The following is an 18,077-nucleotide window of genomic DNA, read 5'->3' on the forward strand; positions in this document are numbered from 1 at the left end:
CAACACCATACACCCCTACACCCCTCCTCCAACACCATACATCCCAACACACCCCTTACACCCCTCCTCCAACACATAATCCCCACACCTCCCCAACACCATACACCCCAACACACCCCCCACTCTTCCAACACCATACATCCCCTACCCTCCTCCAACACCACCCTAACACACACCCCCTACACCCTCCTCCAACACCATACATCCCACCACACCCCTCCTCCAACACCATCCCCCCTACACCCTCCTCCAACACCACACCCCAACACACCCCCTACACCCCTCCTCCCAACCCATACATCCCAACACACCCCCTACCTCCTCCAACATTACACCCCCACCCTCCTCCAACACCATACATCCCAACCACCCCCTACACCTCCTCCAACACCATACATCCCCACACCCCCTACACCTCCTCCAACACCTACATCTCCAACACCCCCTCACCTCCTCCAACACCATACATCCCAACACACCCCCCCTACACCCCTCCTCCAACACCATACATCCCAACACACCCCCTACACCCTCCTCCAACACCATACATCCCAACACACCCCCTACCTCCTCCAACACCATACATCCCTTACCCCCTACACCCCTCCTCCAACACCATACATCCCATCATCCCAACACACCCCCCTACACCCTCCTCCAACACCAATACATCCCATACACCCCCCTACACCCTCCTCCACCACATCCCAACACACCCCCTACCCCTCCTCCAACACCATACACCCAACACCCCCTACACCTCCTCCCAACACCATACATCCCAACACACCCCTCTACCTCCTCCAACACCATACTCCCAACACACCCCCTACCTTCCCCTCCCTCTCCAGCACCATACATCCCAACACACCCCTACATACCAGCACCCTACACCCCTCCTCAACACCATACATCCCCAACACACCCCCCTACACTCCTCCAACACCATACATCCCAACACCCCTACACCTCCTCCAACACCATCACATCCCCTACACCCCTCCTCCAACACCATACATCCTTACACTACCCCAACACACCCCTACACCCCTCCTCCAACACCATACATCCCAACACACCCCTACACCCCTCCTCCAACACCATACATCCCCAACACACCCCCTACACCCCTCCTCCAACACCATACACCCCAACACCTCCCCTACACCCCTCCTCCAACACATCCCCAACCCCCCTGCACCCTCCTCCAACACCATACATCCCCAACACCCCCTACACCCCTCCTCCAACACCACCCTTACACCCACATCCCCCTACACCCTCCTCCAACACCATACATCCCCAACACACCCCCCTACCTCCTCAACACCATACATCCCAACACACTCCCTACACCCTCCTCCAACACCATACACCCAACACATCCCCTCCCCTCCTCCAACACCATCATCCCAACACACCCCCCTACACCATACATCCTTACCCCTACACCCCTCCTCCATTCCTCCCCTCCTCCAACACCATACATCCAACACACCCCCTACACCTTCCTCCAACCCACTACATCCCCTTACCCCTCTCCTCTCAACACCATACTCCCAACATCCCCCTACACCCCTCCTCCAACACCCATCCCCAACACCCCAACACACCCCTCCTCCAACACCATACACCCCCCTACACCCCTCCTCCAACACCATACATCCCCCTACCTCCTCCAACACCATACACCCCAACACCTCCTCCAACACCATACAACCCCTATACCCTCCTCCAACACCATACATCCCAACACACCCCCCTACTCCAACACCATACACCCCAACACACCCTCCTCAACACCATACACCCCCTATACCTCCTCAACACCATTCATCCCAACACCCCCCTACACCCCTCCTCCAACACCATCTAACACCCCCCTACACCCTTCCTCCAACACCATACATCCCAACACACCCCCCTACACCCTCCTCCAACACCATACATCCCAACACACCCCCTACCCCTCCAACACCATCAACACACCCCCTACACCCCTCCTCCAACACCATACATCCCAACACACCCCTCCTCCAACACCATACATCCCAACACACCCCCTACACCCCTCCTCCAACACCATACACCCCAACACACCCTCCTCCTCACCACCCCCCTATACCCCTCCTCCAACACCATACATCCCAACACGCCCCCTCACCCCTCCTCCAACACCATACACCCCAACACACCCCCCTACACCCCCTCCAACACCATACACCCCAACACACTCCCCTACACCCCTCCTCAACATCATACACCCCAACACCCCTCCTCCAACACCATACACCCCCCCACCCCACCCCTCCTCCAACACCATACACCCCAACACCCCCTACACCCCTCCTCAACACCATACCCAACACACACCCCTACACCCCTCCTCCAACACCACATCCCCTACACCCCTCCTCCAACACCATACACCCCAACACCCCCTACACCTCCTCCAACACCCATCCCTACACCTTCTCCAACACCATACACCCCAACACACCCCCTACACCGTCCTCCAACACCATACATCCCCTACACCTCCTCCAACACCATACACCCCAACACACCCCCTACATCCCTCCTCCAACACCATACACCCCAACACACACCTCAACACCATACCCCCTACACCCCTCCTCCTACACCCCAACACACCCCCCCTACAACACCATACACTAACCCCTCCTCCAACACCATACATCCCCCTACACCCTCCTCCAACACCATACACCCCAACACACCCCCTACATCCCTCCTCAACACCATACACCCCAACACACCTCCAACACCATACACCCCAACACACACCCCTCAACACCATACACCCCCTACACACCTCCTCCAACACCATACACCCCAACACACCCCCTACATCCCTCCTCCAACACCATACACCCAACACACCCCCCTCCACCACCCCAACACACACCCCTCAACACCATACACTACACACACCCCTCCAACACCATACACCCCCAACACACCCCCCTCCAACACCATACACCCCCACACACCTCCTCCAACACCATACACCCCAACACACCCCCTACACACCCCCCTCCAACACCATACACCCCACCAACACACCCCCTACACCTCCTCTCTCAACTATGGCAGAATACCCAGCCGGACCGTAACTCATCCGGTGGCGCTGTAAGTAATTCACTTAGCTCTCGCCAGCTGACCAATGGCGCACATAATCCAATTCCCAAGTCGCCAGAAACAGCGGAAAGCGGAGGTGAGGTAATGAAACACATACATATACATATACACACACACACACACACATATATAGGTATAAACAGACGCACACACACACACACACAACTACTACTACTTTGTTGTCACTCGGAATCAAGTACGACGATCATCCAGCTATGCTTCAATGATATGAGTTATTAGGGATGTCACCTAGGTTAGTGAGTTTTGAGGTGACTAAAGAGGCCGATACGGGACCGGCAGAGTCGTTCACATATGTTGCACGTGTGGAGGCGCCATCTAGTGCAGGAGCAGCGGCAGCGTCTCCATTATGTATATACAAGAAGCAAATAGAAACAGACGCGCACACACACACACACATATATAATAAACAGATGCACATAGAAAAAACACACACACACACAACGTCCACTGGCAGCGAGTTTTTTCACACACTGTTAATAAACTCAACAGGAATATAAAAACAAGGCAGATCCCAGACTATATCCCACGAGGTAGTAAAACCTAACCTAACCTAACCTAACCTAACTGACCTAACCTAACCTAACCTAACCTAACCCTACCTAACCTAACCTTTAACTTTGTGTTTTAACTTACGCCAACAGGTTTATTCTTCCTTTCATCTTCACTTACGAGAAAAAAATTATATCTTACGAGCCTTGAGGAGTCTTGTTCTCCTTGGCAACATTATTTAGGACATAGGAAGGAAATTAATTCTTGCTCCGAGACAGACACACACACACACACACACACACATACATACATACATACATACATACATACATACATGCATACACACACATACACATACATAACATTACAGGGTAGGGAGGCCCAGCTGCCTCAGGCAGAGATACAGCTAATGTTCAATAAGTCAACACACTAGTGAGACGTAATGTTTATTTTGGCCTCTATGTCAACACTCATAAGTCCTATATTACCTAAACGTAAACAAACATCGGCAACATTACAGAAAACGGGATTTGCTCAATAGGCCATCCATCACTAAGAAAAACGGGTTATGTTGTGTTTATATGAAGTAAATAAAATTTCACAGCCCGTAAAATATTCTCAGTAACAACGGGTCGCTAGTAGTGCTATGTAAAAAAACGGGTTTCATTAATATATAGAAAACGGTATGTATAGCACTTATAGAAAACAGGTGTACAGCATTTATAAAAGAAAATGGGTCATATAGTACAGTTATTCTTGGGAAAACGCATTATGGTCAATTTACGTAAAGAAACCTCGTCTAAAAAAAACAAATTAGGTGTCTTTAAACCAAATTGGATACATATAAATAAAAATTGTCTTAAAATCATATCGGGAACTTATAAACCAATTTGGGTGTTAAAACATAACTCGATATCTTAAAAAAAAAACATAAAACAATGCCTCTAAAAACATATTATCTGCCTAGAAACACAATATGGGTGTCTTAAAAGAAAGGGGAGTGGGGAGGGGTGAGAGGGAGGGGGAGAGGGAGAGGGAGGAGGGGGAGGAGGGAGGGAGGACGAGGAGGGAGGACGAGGAGGGGGGAGGAGGAGGGGAGGACGAGGAGGGGGAGGAGGAGGAGAGGGGGAGAGGAGGAAGGGAGGAAGGGAGGAGGGGGGAGGAGGGAGAGGGGGGACGGGAGGAGGGAGGAGAGGAGAGGGGAGGAGAGGAGGGGGAGGACGAGGAGGGGGAGGACGAGGGAGGAGAGGGAGGAGAGGGAGGACGAGGAGAGGGGAGGAGGACGGGAGAGGGGAGGAGGAGGAGGAGGGAGGAGGAGGAGGAGAGGGGAGGAGGACGAGGAGGAGGAGGACGAGGAGGGAGGAGAGGAGGAGGAGGACGAGGAGGAGGAGGGGAGAGGGAGGAGGACGAGGGAGAGGGAGGACGGGAGAGGGGAGAAGGAGGAGGGGAGGAAGAGGTAGGAGAAAGGAGGAGGGTAATCTACAAAACAAACTGGGTCTTAAAACCAAACTGAGAAAAGGGGGGAGGAGGGAGGAGAAAGAAAAAGAAGGAAGGAGGGAGAAGTAGGGGGGAGGAGGAGGGGAAGATACTCACCAGACTTCTCCTGGGGTGTAAAGAGCCGGTAGGGTCATCAGAATCTGGGGTCCGCACCTGTAACAAGAGAGACAACAGGTGTTTAGTTTACCTTAATGAGAGACAACACGGTAATTACAGGTGTGTCTGATGGGATGATGATGATGACAGGGAAAAATAATTACGATAATTAAAATATTTCCCTATACAATAATGACAATAATAATAATAATAATAATAATAATAATAATAATAATAATATCATCATGGAATGAAACACACAGATTAAACTACAAAAACACTGAATAAATAACCATGTAACAAATAATAATCCAGACAGCCAACTTTTCTTACCAGGATGAACAAGATCAAATAATGGTAACACAATACACACAAAAACAGCTGATTGATATTTTTTCCCAGGATGCCAATCAACTGGTACCAAAACAACATTTCCAGGACGATCAAAACCAGGATGAACAAGGTTAGCAACTACCCACTGCGTCAGACACAAGTTCAAGCGGACATAACTTTGAACACCGTCGACAGAACTTGTCTATAATTGAACTGGTCCAAAATATTATTGTGATACACCACACGCAGACTTTAGTGACTGTTTATAGCTGTTTGTTCAACTTATCGCTGACAACAATTGGACAGATGGACGTAAAGGTTGAATTGCTATGTCCTGTTCGGTCCATCCGTCCCGACCCACCCACCCCAGGACAGAAAGAGGCAACAAGCAATCTCAAACAACTGTTCCATGTGGGATAGAGACATCTCAAACACACATGAGAGTGAGACACAGTGTATGTGGAAGGAGAGAAACAGTGTATGTGGAAGGGAGAGAAACAGTGTATGTGGAAGGGAGAGAAGCAGTGCATGTGGAGGAGAGAAACAGTGCATGTGGAAGGGAGAGAAAGAGATATTTCAAGCACCTGTCACGATAGAATTCAAAATGGAAATAAACAACTTGCTTGAAATGTACTGCACGAGAGAGAGAGAGAGAGAGAGAGAGACAGCCATAATAGGACTAACCCACAAGAAGCCCTACACAGTCAAGTATGATTAATGAAGCTTCTGAAGCCTCCCTCATAGTTAAGAGTCCGGACACGAGCTCCAGCAAACTACCACAACCAGAAAAATAACAAAAACAAGAACATTAAAAACCACAACCTGAACAACAATCACAACAAGAACAACCAGAGCAGTAATGAAAATAACTACAACAGAGACACCAATAACAACAACAACAGAAGTAACAACCGCAACAAATAATAATAATAATAGAGTAATAACAATAATAATACAAAATAATAAATAAAAACAATAATCTCAGGTACAGGATGTAATAAGTCAGGTAACAAGGACTCCCTACACACCATACTACTACTAGTTACTATTATTATTACCAACAAAATTATCATCATCATAATCATTTTATCATTACTTTCACATCACTGTTCTTCCAATAACAGTTTCTTTATTTCGTTCCTTTTATATTTTCCAAACTTTCCATCATCCAAAAGTTGTCGTTCCTCATCAAAACTTTCTCCTCCCTTTCTTTCCCCGCCATTCATCAGTTATCTCCTATTCTTCAGCAAACTTTCCCATCATGTTTCTATTTTTCTTATCGCTTTTCTCCTTATGTCTCAATCTGTCTCTTTTCCTCTTCTCTCATTCTTCCTTCTCTTCTCTTTTCCTCTTTCTCATTCCTTCCTTCTCTTTTCTTTTTTCTACTTCGATCTGTTTTTTTCTTAATCTCCATCTGTGTGTCTCCCTTTTCTTATTCAGTCTCTCTATCCACCCTTCTTCCTCCTTTCTTTCTTCAGTGTCTCTTTTCTTTCTCTCTCCTTTCCTCCTCCTTCCTCATCTCTTTGTCTGTTCCTCCAATATTCTCCCTCTTCATCTCTCTTTGTGTCCTTTTCCTGTTACTGTCCCACCTCTCCTTCCTTCTTCCTTCCCCTTCCAATTCATCTCTTCCCTCCCTTCTTCTAACTTTTTTTCAATCTTCCCTTCGTTCATCACCCCCTCTTCCTCTCCTTCTTCACTCTTTTCTAACCTTCTTTTCTCTCTCGCTTTCTTCCTTCATCAACCACAGTGCCCCTCCAACTCCCTCTCTTCTCCTAATTTTCTCTCTCTTCTTCCTTCCTTCATTCATCAATTCTCCTTTCTCCACCCCTTCCTTCTCCTTTCTAACCCCTTCCTCTCTTCCTTCATTCATCAGTTCCTCATTCCAACTTCTCCTCTTCCTCTCTCTCTCTCTCTCTTCCTTCATTCATCAGTTCCTCATTCCAACTCCTCCTCTTCTCCTCTCTCCTTCTATCTCTTCCTCTCTCTTCCCTTCTTCATTCATCAAGTTCCTCATTCCAACTCCTCTTCCTCTCTCCTTTCTATCCCCCCCTTCCTCTCTCTCTCTCTTCTCCTTCATTCATCAGTTCCTCATTCCAACTCCTCCCTCTTCCTCTCTCCTTCTATCTCTTCCTCTCTCTCTCTTTCTTCCTTCCATTCATCAGTTCCTCATTCCAACTCCTCTTCCTCTCTCTCCTCTTCTATCCCCCCCTTCCTCTCTTCCTTCATTCATCAGTTCCTCATTCCAACTCCTCCTCTTCCTCTCTCCTTCTATCTCCCCCTTCCTCTCTCTCTTCCTTCCTTCCCTCTCCTCCTCCTCCTCTACAGCACTCAAGTCCATCACAAAAGACCCAAGCAGTGCCAGCCTCACAATAAAGTTAACACACCCAGGCACCCGTCAGAGACAACAAACGCTTTCGTAACTCGTACACAAATTCAGAGCAAAGTCGCTTTAAAACTGTCGTATGTTGATGCTAGCTGTGGAAGATGGTCAAAATTCAAAAGAGCCGCAGTTTAAAGATGGTCGGAATTCAAAAGTGCCGCCAATTGGTCAAAATTCAAAGAGCCGCAGTTCAAAGATGGTCAGAATTCAAAAGAGCCGCCAGTTGGTCAGTATTCAAAAGAGCCGCAGTTCAAAGATGGTCAGAATTCAAAAGATCCGCCAGTTGGTCAGTATTCAAAAGAGCCGCCAATTTAGAGATGGTCAGTATTCAAAAGAGCCGCAGTTTATAGGTGGTCAGAATTCAAAAGTGCCGCCATTTGGTTAGAATTCAAAAGAGCTGCAGTTTATAGATGGCCAGTATCCGAAAGAGCCGCCAGTTTAAAGTTGGTCAGAATTCAAAAGTGCCACAAAAACCCTACCAGAAATACAACTCAAATGGACAAAGACACGCACACAAAAAAAACAGACACACACACAAACGAACAAAATAAAACACAGTCACAACCACCACAACACACAATAAACACAAACACACACACACACACACACAGAGGACAATGTTATATCGGAAAAAATCCCCCAAAACTCTTAATAAAACAGGAAAGAATTAAGCTCCAGAGGTGGAAAGTTACAAGCGATAATTATTTTTTTAACCAAGTCTCATCAAAACTGACAGAAATGACAGGGGAAAAAATCTAGGGTCAAAGAGGGAAGAAAGTTCCCCTAGATTGTGATATTTTAAGGGGTCTTGTCACCTTCCTATTGATTATGAAGGTAGAGAAGCCTAAATAGATTGGGAAATAATAGGGAAAATGAGGGAAATAATAGGGAAAAGAAGGAAGGTTAGGTCTGGTTTGGGAAGGTAAGGTGAAGTTATGTTTGGTGTAGTTAGGTTAAGTTAGGTTAGGTTAGCTAAGGGAGAATCGAGTTAAAATAGACCACTTTAGCTAAAATTCCAGGTCCCAGGTGCGTATATAAACAACTCCCAAACACAAATCACCCCGTTTAATTTACCTGAAAGACAAACAAATACAATCCCACCTAAATTGAGTAAACAAAAAAGGTGATTCAACTCCTACCTGTCGTCACCTCAGGTCAAAATGTTTCTCGGATACTACTATTGAAATGTAGCCAAAATGTCGCCCTCCTGGAAAGCTCACCCCGAAAATATGACCCGATATAAGTTTCATAAGATCGTAAATTCAATATCCTTCTCTTCACAATAGAGTTCTCACGGTCGGAATACTGTACACGGTTTCTATGAGTCGGGCCAAGTCGGTAACACCTCCGTAGACACACCCTCTTGAAGGACCACAATGTAAACACTGATGAAGGTTTTACGATTCAGAATTGTATATATTTCGTATTGCGATTCAAATTGTGAAAAAATAAATGTGATTTTTGCGATTCAGAAAATATAAAGAAAAATTTGGGTTTTGCGATTCACAGTTGAAAATATCAAACCTTGCGATTGAAAATACCAACAAATAATAGATTTTTGCGATTCAGAGAGAAATAAATTCTACCTTTATATTCAAAATGTCAACAAATTTAGCAATTCAGTTACAAACATTGTGTCTTGACGAGGAAAATATCAACTTATAACAGTGTCTACCGAGAGTACAAACACAGAGACGAACGCTTCAAACATTAAGTCATGCGATTCAAAAAAAAAAAAAACCCACCATTTAAGTGAAAAATATTAAAAATGCTTTGCCCTTCAATGCTTTGGCCCTAAGTAGCGTCTTGCGTTTGAAAGACAAATAAAGTGATTGGAAAAAAATGAGCAAATGCCCAACAACTTGTTAATGGGAAAATGATTATCTCTCTCTCTCTCTCTCTCTCTCTCTCCTTTTGAACTTAAATAAAAGATAGAAAACAAATTAAACGAAGAAGAAAATAAGAGGAGAAGGAAGAGGAGAAAGAAAAGATTGAAAGGGGAGGAGGAGACAAAGAAGAAGAATGAGGATGCGTAGGAGGAAGAGGAGGAGGTAAAGGATACAGAAGAATAAGGAGGAGGCGGAGGAGGAGGGAGAAAAAGATAAAGAGGGAGGTGGGGCAGGGAGAAGGAAGAGAAGGAAGGAGAGGAGAAAGAGGAAAGAGAAAGAAGGAAAAGGAGGGAAAATACCAAAAAGAAATAGAATAAGAAAGAATAAGAAGCCCTATATCACAGAGCTTCCATAAAACTTGTCAAATTCTTTCCAGTTTCTCTCCTCTTCCTCTTTAGTCTTTCTTTACATTTCCCCCTTTTACTTTGTCCTTCCTTCTCTGTGATGGTTCAGTAAATAGTGGTTGATGATTGTGGTAGATGAGTTAATAACGATGGTGGTAGTTAAGTGCTTGAGGGCAAAATGGTGGAGAGAGAGAGAGAGAGAGAGAGATGGCATATGACTTAGGCATTTGTTGTGACTATGACAAGTGGTAATTTCAACACCGTCTCTCTCTCTCTAACTACCACCATTCTGTCCCAATACACACTGAGCTACCACTACCATCAACCACAATCGTTATGCATCCACCTACCCACTAACCACAACCGTTAACAACCAACCAATACTACAACAACTACTACCACCACCACCAACCAGCGCACACTCACACTAGCTTGAGCCAGACGCTACAACTCCAGTCTCTCCACCAGCCAGTAGTCGAGTTCTCAGCGAATCAGTCTGCCTCCAGCTGTGGTGGGGTGAGGACGTACGGTGCGCCCAGCTCCTTGTGATGAGTGGTGGACGGAACTTACATAGCAAAATACACCTCTACTGTGTTTTAACCGATACCAAAAAGTGATTAAAGTGTCTTAGTGGATAAAAACGTGATTAATCTTCGCCTCAACGACAGGAATAAGGAAAATTATGACGTCAACGCTTGCGAAAGAGGTAAAATAAGCGTGTTGTTTACGAACGCTTGCCACATGAGGGGTTGTGATACGTCAGCCAAGCGTTTTTCTAACTCAAAACAAATGCGGATTTTAAGATATAGTTTGTAGAATATTTCACGAGTTAAATGTCACCTGGAAGACACCGGGGGGAGAGTGAAGTGAACGTCGAGTTGTGAACGATGACAAGGTATTACATTGCACGGTGTAACATTCAGTAATAGTCGCCTCCTGCTCTGCACACGGCAACATTTTACATTCCTTGAGCTGTGAAACATTTGTCTCATTCGAACTCAACAAGATTCACATGTTATCATCACTGCAACATTCACAGCCACTCACCAATGCAACTTTTAGCAACATTCACAGCCCGGCAACCAACTTTAGCAACATTCGCAGCCCGGCAACCAACTTTTAGCAACATTCACAGCCACTCAACACTGCAGCATTCACACACTTTTCACATTCGAGTTATTTATTCACAAGAAACATCGAGTAAAGTCCAACAGGCTGGACTTAAAGTCACATCAAACACAACATCAAGTCCAGTTATAACACGTCACTGTTAACATATATCAGCCATAAGTCCAAAGTCCAATAACAAGAAAATATGCTTTGGACTTAACTACACCACATTCTTCATACACCTGGCCAAAAGTCCTACACCTTGGACTTGACTAAAGCATAAACAGAGTGCAGCAAGTCCCGTCCTCGGTGACTGGGTGACCGGTTGGCCTTGACATAATCCAGTTACCTCGCTTGGGTTTCACCGCCAACCGACCACCTGACCATCCGATCGATTATTACAATGAAGCAGTCGATAGAATGGGTCCGGATTTTGGGGAGTTCGGATAAAATGGGTTCTCTATGTGTCCGAATAAACGGGTCTTGACGGGAAGAATTCGGATAATCGTTTGGGGTCCTGCCAGGAATTCGGATAATCGGTTGGATCCTGATGAGATGAATTCGGTTAATCGTTTGAGTCCTGGCAGGAATTCGGATAATCGGGTGGATCCTGATGGGAAGAATTCAGATAATCAATTGTTCATTCGTGTACCCTGGATGTAACGGCCCGGATAAAAAGGTCTTGACAGAGACACTTCGGATAATCGGTTATCTATTTGTGTATCCCAGATGTAACAGTCCGGATAAATGGTTCTTTATTCGTATACCACAGATGTGAAGTTTCGAACACCCACTCTATAATAGTGAACCTTCATACGGTACTTTAAATATGAACCCCAGACGTAAGGGTTCGAAAAAAAGGTTCATCAACACTCTTAATGGTTCTTTAAATGTGAACCCCAGACGAACACTACCCTAAAACGTGAACCTCGGAGTCAAAGGGTTCAAATGTCTTTAAATACCAGTCACAGGTGTTTAAATCCCATAATCTCACAAGATCTTACGATACTTTTCACGATAACATTCTTACGATAATTTCCCTCCTTACGATATCTTTCTTTTTTACGATAATTTTTTTTTAATCACAAACGAAAAAACATCACCGATACACAATAGTTACTACGAGAGACAATAGTGGGCAATATGGCGTCGAAATAACACTATGACTCGACCGTAACTATAAATATGTTTGGGTCGATTCTCATAAATACGTAGAGTCTTCCGCCAAAATCGACGCCATATTTATTCTTAGTGTGTCTTTGTTTTTAACCTTTTGAAGAGAGAGAGAGAGAGAGAGAGAGAGAGACCCTCACAACCTGTATAACTGCTTTGCTACATTCCTATTCCCTGCTTCCCTCTTTACCCCCTTCCTCCTCCTCCTGCTTTTATTACCATTTATATCTATTATCTACTGTTTATCACTCTCTCTCTCCCTCTTCCACAAGGTCAGGGCCACTTTTTCTCTCTCTTATTCTTCTCTTCCTTCTCCCTCCTCCCCACACAACTTTCACCTCCTGTCTCACTCCGTCCTCCCTCCCATCACCACGTCCAAGGTCGGTTTCTCCTTTTCCTCTTCCAACACATTTCTCCTCTTCTTCCCTCTTCCTCCTCCTCTTCTACCTTCTGCATACAACTTTTACCTCCCCCTCTCTCCCCCTACCCACCCACAAGACCCTCCTCCCCCCACCACCTGGTCCCTCCCCCCCTCTCCCCTACCCACCCACCTGATCCCTCCCCCATTCACTGGTCCCTCTCCCCTACCCACCCACAAGATCCCTCCTCCCCACTCACTCGGTCCCTCTCCCCCTCTCACTCGCTCCCTCTCCCCCCCATAAGTCATAAGGCTTCAAAAATCACTAAACAAAACAGTAGAATGAAAGTGACGACAGATTCATACACCCGCTCCTGCTAAGTCATTCCTGCCGCTGTTACTTCCGTTCAGTTATTATTTTCTTATATAGACTAACTTATCTGTCTTGTAATGCCTTAATGATAAATGGAAATGTGTAATGGCAGTGTGTGTGTGTGTGTGTGTGTGTGTGTGTGTGTGTGTGTGTGTGTGTGTGTGTGTGTGTGTGTGTGTGTGTGTGTGTGTGTGTGTCCTTTCTAAAACACACAGCAGGTATATTCACTACAATAGGAAAACATTAAATTAAACTTAAACAATAAAATAGTTACTCTCTCTCTCTCCATACTCAACACAATACGCCAAAACCATTCAATTACTCATAAACAATAAACCAATCACCACTCAAATCACCCTCACTCTTCCTCGTAATCACCGTCAAACTCATGAATCATTATGGATATGACATTTAAAGCAAAGGTTATCCTTAATTATTCTCATTTCCTGAAAGCAGTAAATAGTAATTAGAGGCCATTTTTTTTAGTCCTGAATTTAGTTAAGGTTAGGACATACATACATACATACATACATACATACATACATACTTTATCCCTTCCCATATTCATACACAGACACCCTCAGTAATGCAAATACACATATTACACTACACATGCATTGCTTCCTTTCACACGTACATACATACATACACAAACATTATTACAAGCTGCCCGATTTCCACACACACACACACACACACACACAAATTTAACCCGTAAAGAACAAAGACATATATCTAACACTTATATACAACAGAGGGACATAAAATACAGACAGACACACAGACAGACACAGACAGACACACAGACAGACACACAGAAAGACACAGACAGAGATGACCATGAGTTATGTTCAATAATAACAAAGTCAATAACAGTTGTGTGTATATTCGTGAATTGCCCTGGACACACCCGAGCGCTTCTTGCTACAGCTGTTTCCTCTACACACATACAGGTCTATACATACACACACACATATATATATATACACCCATACGCACACACACACTACACCCACGTCACCACCTACACCCACATCATACAAATTCTTAACTACACCGTCATCCACACTCATCCACACCGTAAATATTCAACACAACACACCCGCTCCCACTACACCTACACACCCTACCACAGTTAGTGTAGACGTTAAGATAAAAAACGTACAGAAGACGATTAAGAGAGAACGTTAACCCTACCTTACGATAAATGGGTAACTATCGTATTTATCCTAACTTAACACTAGGATTTACCAAACATGGGTACATCTCCCACACCCCCCATAATAGTGTGATAGGGAGGATTACACATACTTGGATAGGGAGGATTACACATACTTGGATAGGGAGGATTACACATGGGTAGGATTACATATACTTGGATAGGGAGGATTACACATGGGTAGGATTACACATATTTGGAGAGGCAGGATTACATATACTTCCTTATATATCAAACGAGATTACTGTTTGGATTTGTTATATATTTACGAAATTATTGCATTTATTATAAAAGGATTAATTGGGATTTAATTACGTACTTTCGAGATTGATAAATAATCATTAATTTTAACAGGAAATAAAAAAAATATAAATTTTTTTCAAAGTTTAAAAATAATTAAAACAAATTGTGAATTGTTTTGAAAATGGTAACACCTTTGACCTCTGGATAACGTTCAGATGGATAAGTATGGTGATTGTAGGTTAACGTTCGGATAAATTACTAAACCGTGGATAACGTCTGGATATATGTGAAGTTGTGAATACAGTGTGGAAAATTTAGTGTTGGTCAAAGCCTGGATAAGTTGTGATAATCTGGATAAATAAGTGTTGGATAAGCTTAACTAAGTGATGGATAACGCCTAGAAAAGTTTTACTGATGGTGGATAAAATCTGGATATATCTAGTGAAATGGATAACGTCTGGATAAGTTTAGTGAGATGGAAAATGTTTGGATAAGTTGAGTTATGGGTAACGTCTGGATAATTTTAGTGAGTGATGGGTAACGTCTGGATAATTTTAGTGAGTGATGGATAACGTCTGAATAATTTAATGGGTGGTGGATAAAATCTGGATATATCTAATGAGTGATGGAAACGCCTGGATAAATTTAGTGCGTGATGCATAACGCCTGGATAAATTTAGTGCGTGATGCATAACGCCTGGATAAGTTTAGTGTGTAGTGGATAACGTCTGGATAAGTTTAGTGAGTGTTGGAAACTCCTGGATACATTTAGTGTGTGATGGATAACGCCTGGATAAATTTAGTGCGAGATGGATAACGCCTGGCTAAGTTTAGTGTGTAGTGGATATCGCCTGGATAAGTTTAGTGAGATGGAAAACGTCTGGATAAGTTTAGTGAGTGTTGGATAAAGTCAAGAGTAAACAAGTGATAGATATAGTGAGGATAAAGTTCAGGCATATCCAGTGAAAATATGGATAAAGTCGAGATATATCCAATAAAAGCGGGATAAAGACTGGATAATGGATATATGTAGCGAGTGATGGATAAAGTCCTAATATATTTAATACAGGGATAAAGTTGTTAATATTAGTGGATTATGGATAAAGTCTGGATTAAATTAATGAGTGAAAATATATGAAGTGAATAATGGATAAAAATCCATAAATATTCCAAAAAGTCGGATAAGTCCGGATATAATCAATAAAAGATAAGGTAAAATCCAACTTTATTCAACGAGTGAAGGATATCCGGATTATTAATGAACGTTGGATAAAGTCCAGATAAAGTCAGGATGTACACATTAAGTCCTGGATAGTGGTTGAAAAAGTCCAATTAGTCGGTTAATTATTTTCAATTACCGAAATATTGAAATTAATTGTTACATACAGAATTACGGAAAAACAGCATTACATCTCTGAATCAATTCCGGTTAAACGAATTCCGGATTATCGGATTTTTTGGAGTTCGGTTTAAGAATATGTTCGAGTTAGCGTTCAGACGTTAACCTCTGCTCGAAATACGATGTAAATAAGTCGAAATAAGACGAAAGAAGTCGAAATAAAACGAATTAAGACAAATTAAGTTGGAATACAGTAAGTCGAAATAAGAAAGTGAAAATAAGACGAAATAAGTAAAAATAAGAAATAAGAAAAAAATAGTGAATCGAATGAAAAACTCCAAAATAAATGACAATTACACATATTTTTCATTATACACAAATTATACATAATAGATTGGATATACCAGACAAACGTTCAAAGGATGGATAAAACGAGCATCAAGTGGATTAACGAACGAGTGGATATATCTTATACAAAGTGGATAAACCTACACCGCGTGGATATACGATGTGGATATTACGACTACTGGATAATGATGTCACTAAGCACCAATATGTGTCATAGGTAAGTGTTAACATGACAGCTGTTTGTTTGTTTGTTTGTTTATGGATAAGTGGATATGACAGGTGCTTGTTTATGGATAAGTGACAATGGCACCTGCTTGTTTATGGATAAGTGGATATGACAATTGTTTGCTAATGATTCAGTGACCATAACACCTGATTGTTTATGGATAAGTAACCATGACAGCTGTTTGTTTAAGGATAAGTGGATATGACAGGTGTTTGTTTATGGATAAGTGACCATAACACCTGTTTGCTTATGGATAAGTGACAATGGCAGCTGTTTATGGATAAGTGGATATGACAGCTGTTTATTGATAAGTGGATATGACAGCGGTTTGTTTATGGATAAGTGGATATGACACCTGCTTCTTTATGGAGGTGACCACTAACTCCATATGGAACAATGGATAAACAACGATTGGATAGTGGATAAGACAGTATATATTATGGATGGTGACATAGATAAAAACTATTTAAGGATTATGGATAAGTGTTTTGAGTTTAAAGATTGTGAAAATATATATAGACTGCAAGGTATGGATTATGGATAACCTAATCTATATAAGGAGTATGGATTAGGAATAGACAGAACCCAACGCATGAAATATGGATAAGCACCCCTATGGATTATAGATTCGTATACATACAAAACTTACAGATTAGGATAAACACCCCCCCCCCCAAATTTCCACCACTTGGATTACGAATTATGGATAAATACATATAAACCAAACTATGGATAATGGATAAATAACATAAACCTTATTTACTGTTAATATACATGTACATAATGACAAAAATATACGAATTATGGATAAAACAACTATGGATAAATAAGACCACGTATGGATAATGAATGAAAACGGTAATAAGTGGTGATAAACGAACAAAAAAAAGGACAAATGAAGATAATTATTGGAAGAACGATAAACTGAATGTGTGTGGTATAACGATAGATAATTATCGGGAATTATATCATGTACTTTAACGATAGATAATTATAGGGAATTATATCGTGTACTTTAACGTCAGATAATTATAGGGAATTAAATCATGTGCTTTAACGATAGATTATAGTGAATTATATCATGTACTTGATAGATAATTATAGGGAATTATATCATGTGTTATAACGATAGATAATTATAGGGAATTATATCATGTTTTAACGATAGATAATTATAGGGAATTATATCATGTACTTTAACAATAGACAATTATAGAATGATGTCAAGTGTGTCATAACATCCACATTATAGGGCGTTATAGAATAAATTATATACAAATTATTATACTAGTGATAATTTCTGTAATTATACTGTAAAATATAAGCCTCCCCTACCAATGAGATTATATTAAATTATACCACTAAATTAACTATTGTGTACAGGATGCCAATTATATGCATTAATATAATTAGTGTGACATCCTTGTAGTAGATTATAGTAATTATACAAATAATTAAGTGCAATTGATGTCATGTA

General features: G+C 42.6%; 1 long non-coding RNA gene across 1 annotated transcript; it reads left to right on the forward strand.

The window, feature by feature from the left end:
• The first annotated feature begins 10,696 nt into the window (after positions 1 to 10,696).
• On the forward strand, positions 10,697 to 16,324 carry LOC121874801. The gene is made up of 2 exons (XR_006090495.1): positions 10,697 to 10,917; positions 14,799 to 16,324. It is a non-coding gene; the product is annotated as an uncharacterized LOC121874801 (long non-coding RNA).
• Positions 16,325 to 18,077: the final 1,753 nt, after the last annotated feature.

This window comes from Homarus americanus, unplaced genomic scaffold, assembly GCF_018991925.1.
Source record: "Homarus americanus isolate GMGI-L3 unplaced genomic scaffold, GMGI_Hamer_2.0 scaffold20562, whole genome shotgun sequence".
Lineage (NCBI taxonomy): Eukaryota > Metazoa > Arthropoda > Malacostraca > Decapoda > Nephropidae > Homarus > Homarus americanus.